This window comes from Triticum dicoccoides, chromosome 6B (genome assembly GCF_002162155.2).
Source record: "Triticum dicoccoides isolate Atlit2015 ecotype Zavitan chromosome 6B, WEW_v2.0, whole genome shotgun sequence".
Lineage (NCBI taxonomy): Eukaryota > Viridiplantae > Streptophyta > Magnoliopsida > Poales > Poaceae > Triticum > Triticum dicoccoides.
In genome coordinates, this window is record NC_041391.1 from 629,268,263 (window position 1) to 629,273,063 (window position 4,801).

A 4,801-nucleotide genomic window follows, 5' to 3' on the forward strand; every position below is an offset into this window, starting at 1 on the left:
CCCGACCCCGGAACAGCACCCCGACCCCGGCACGGCACCCCGACACCGACAGGACACCCCGACCACCGACACCTCCCGAAAAGGTGTTTTTTGGCTTCCACAGGCCGACGGGGTCATATATTTGTGAATTATTAGTTAGGTCATATATTTCTCGATTTTGTTATGAAAAACATCATATATAATTGTGTTGATCGTGTAGTTTTAAATGTGCAGTTGTTTCATCGCTGCGAGGTTTGGTGTTCGACGACCTCGCCGTGCGTTTGACGAGCTCTGCCCCTTCGTTCGTGGGTGAGCACAAATGACAAGTCCTCCTCCCCCATTAATTATTTGATCTATTCCGATGAAACTTGATAGCTAGCTATATATGTGTCTTGAATCATCAGTATGCGTAACCAATATGTGTCCCATTCGAAAGCGTCATAGTTATAAATATGCATGCCTTTGCATATTTATAACCTTGATTCTTTCGAATTGTCCAACGCTATCCATGGACAGCCCGAGTATGTGTAGATTGGGTTCGTTTTCCCATATGCTTTGCTCCGGATCTGACGCATAAATTTCGTCAGTGCCTCCCCTGTTGTTCTCCGGGTACACATCCTCTTTGTTTATTGCAGAGACGTGTATCAGGAGAACAGCGGGGAGGTGCTGCCGAAATTTTGCGCCAGATCCGGAGCATAGCATGGGAAAATGAACTCGATCTACACATACACGGGTGGGATTAGGACCTATCATTACCTATTAGAGTGTAGGTTGCATGGACGTAATAAAATTGACAAAATAGATAAACTGATGAATATATACATGGTGAATTACATATATAATTGTTGTGTGTCCAGTAGCTCTGAAAGTCAAGATGAGTGACCGTGCGTGGATGTATAACGGTCACACTGGTTAGAACAAATGGAGCGCTGAATGGTTCACAAAAACCAAGGGGTTTGTGCAAGCCGCATTTGCAAATGGCCAAAAGAAAACCTGGTGCCCCTGTTTCTGGTGCGGCAATTGGGAAAAGAAGACAGAGGCTGAAATGGGCAAACACCTGCAGAAGAGTGGTTTTACGCCTGATTATACGGTGTGGACATTTCATGGTGAGTCTGCCCAACGTGACCGAGCCGAGGTGGATCATCGTCGCACCGACGAGCATGGTACCGGGATGGAAAACATGGTGCAAGGCTATGATGATGCTCGGGATTCGGACGAGGGGATGGAGGAATCTGCAAAGGCTTTCAATGAAATGTTGGAGTCTTCAAAACGTCCGCTCCGCGAGCACACTGAGCTTTGTCAGTTGGATGCCATCTCACAAGTAATGGCTCTGAAGGCTCAGTTCAACTTGGGCAGAGAATGCTATGACGCAATTATGACAGTATTTGGACGCTTTCTACCCAAAGGCCATGTAATGCCTGCAAACCTGTACCAGTCGGACAAAATCCTCCGTGCACTGAAGATGCCCTATGAGAAGATACATGCCTGTGAGAAAGGATGTGCCTTATTTAGGCTTGACTATGCGGACTTGAACTATTGTCCCATTTGCAAGTATTCCAGGTATATTGTGGTAGACAACGGTATGGGTGAGAAGACACAGACCAAAATCCCCGTTAGTGTTCTTCGGTATATGCCAATCGTCCGGGCAAAAATATGAATGTGTACATGCAGCCGACCGCGGTGCCCAGCAGGGGACGAGGTAAGAATAAGAGAGGAGGTGGAGCACGTGGTCGCGGGAGAGGAGGTAGGGTGACTCTTATGGCGCCTTCCTCGCCACCGCCCCCAGCTGTTTCACCCGAGCACGTGACTGCTAGGGTGGACTCGGCTGAGGAGGAGGCTGCACGGACTCCGGTCCACGAGCCTCCGGTCCACGGGTCTTCGGCCCATGAGCCTCGGGTCGACGGGCCTTCGGCCCACGAGACCCCGGAGGAGCACACGTCTGGATGGGGTACCTGGTCGGGTCAGCCTGAGGATGGCGGGGAGCCGAGTGGCCATGCTGATGATGGCGAGGAGCCGACTGATGAGGAGGGGGAGGAGGGGGGCAACGTCTACCAGCCTGGTGCTACACGGCTCCCGTCCGTGCCGGCGACCCGCGAGCAGAGGTGGTTGATTTTCCCTGATGGGGAGAGGTAAGTGCATTTAATATTGTTGTACCTTCTGCATTCACGTTTCTTCAAATAACTGATGTGTTGGCCTTGTCATGCTGCAGGGGTTGGGACCACCATGAAAGTGTCCGCCGGCTCAACTCCGTCCTTGGAGTTCTGATTCGGCAAAACTTCCCGGGGTTTGTCACGTTGCCTGGTGAGGGTCGGCTTCCAGAGGTTGGATTGACTTGGGAGCACTACTTGGCTGCCCCGGCCCCGCCGGGTGAGATTATCGACGGTGTGATCAGAAAGTTCTAGGTAATTGCTCCTTTATGCAATTTAAAATCTTCAACTAGCTAGTTATTAATTGTACTAATCAATATTGTCTCATTTGATTGCAGACATTCTACAGGTGTGAGGAGGGATACGAGGAGGAGGCCGATCATGTTATCCACAAGGAGTGCAAGCGCCTACTTCAGAACTTACGGCATGAGGTTCGGGTGCAGGCTGTTCGAGACTACTACGCCGGGCGTGGTATCAAGAAGCCCAAGCAGGAGTGCCGCGATAAGTTCTTGTGTAAGGAGAAGTACATGAAGGTAATTCTTAAGGCCTTGTACTTACTTCCTTCATTTAGTAATTCATAGCCTTAGCGCTCAAGTTTCTATTTGCTAACTTAGGCCCCTCCGAGATGGTGTGCGGATCGGGTGGATTGTTGGGAGGTGTTGGTCAATGCGTGGTGCTCAGAAGAATGGCTGGCCACCCACAAAGAGGCCAAGGACAAACGTGCCCAAATGGAAGGTGTGCCACACCACCAAGGTAGCTCCAACTTATTTCAGTACGGGCGGAACTGGGTATGTGGTTTGCTTCATGATTCATGCAATTCATTCATCATGCTAGCTTTAGCCCTTTAATTACTAATTTACTTTGTTTCTCTCTTTCAGGCACGCTACAATAAGGCGGATAAGGTGCCAGAGGTGTACGACCTGTATGCCATGGCCCACACTGGCCCTTACAAGAAAGTCAAGGCATTCTCTGCGTCTGACCTCGATGATCCAAAGAACTTCACCAACATCTCCGCCCACGAGAAGCTCGTGCAATATAGAGATCAGGGGAAGGCGAGGAAAGGGGAGGACTTTAACCCGAGCCAGGGTCCCATTGATACAGAGCTGCTGATGATATCTGGTGGCGGGAGGTCCCATGGCTCCATAGCCATGGGAGATGGACTTATCCGTTGTCCTAGCACTCTCCCGGAGATCAAGGCGCGCCAGTCGAGCTCCGCTCCTGAGATAATGCCTCGTGAACGGCTAGTCCAACTCGCCATCAAGGTTAGTTATACGTACTCAGCTATCTTTCTCCATTACATTGTGTGCGCTTCCATCAATGATTACAAATGGTCATGTGAGTGGTGTTGCAGGCTGCTATACAGAGTGAGAGAGATAGAACGGAGAAACTTTTGGCGGAGGCGGCGGAGAGGCAGTGGGAGTTGGAGGAGAAGACGACAAAGATGTTGGAGGAGGAGAGGGCACGGAATGACATGCAGGCAAGGGCCATGTACGAGCTCCTTGCGATAAGTTTCTTCTGCAGATTACTTGCTAGTCTTAACATTTGAGTCTCATTACTAACTAGTATGACTCTGTTGTGAAAACCAAATGTGCAGTCTGTGTGCGAGAAGTCCGGTCAGACCGCTCTGCCGATGCCAGTGATTGCTCCTGGGAGCACGGTGAGTTTAATTTGAATGGACATTACTTGCTTGTCTTAACATTTGAGTGTCATAATGCTAACGAGACATTGGAAATGATCTTTGGTGCAGCTTAACTCCAGAAACGCATCGCACGATCCTTCTCCAGCTACCGGCGCGAGCCAGCCCACTCCTTCTCCAGCTACCGGCGCGAGCCAGCCCGCTCCTACACCTCCGTGATCACGGTAAGTTTCTCTAGGGTTTTGCTTAACAAATGCATAAAGACCTAGACTTAGCTTTATTTCCTCCAATATGCTTACCATAATGACCTAGAGTTAGCTTCTTTTCCTCCAAAATGACTTAATAAGCTTACTGACCTCATAAACCATCCATTCTACCTAAGTTAGCTCTAAAATGACTCATTTTACCTTAGTTAGCTTACAAGTGATCCAATTTATCCAAGTTAGCTCGAAAATGACCCATTTTACGTAGATTAGCTCCTAAATGATCCATTTTACCTACATTAGCTTTAAAATGACCCATTCCACCTAGGTTAGCTCCAAAATGACCCATTTCACCTAGGTTAGCTCCAAAATGACCCATTTCACCTAAGTTAGCTAAAAACGATCCATTTTACCTTAGTTAGCTCAAAAACGTGGCATTTCACCTAGGTTACCTCATAAACGACCCATTTGACCTAGGTTAGCTCATAAATGACCCATTTCACCTAGGTTAGCTCATAAACAACCTATTTCACCTAGGTTAGCTCATAAACGACCCATTTCACCTAGGTTTGCTCATAAACGACTCATTTCACCTAACTTAGCTCATAAACGACCCATTTCACCTAGGTTTGCTCATAAACGACTCATTTCACCTAACTTAGCTCATAAACGACCCATTTCACCTAGGTTAACTCATAAACAACCTATTTCACCTAGGTTAGCTCATAAACGACCCATTTCACCTAGGTTTGCTCATAAACGACTCATTTCACCTAACTTAGCTCATAAACGACCCATTTCACCTAGGTTAGCTCATATACGATACATTTCACCTA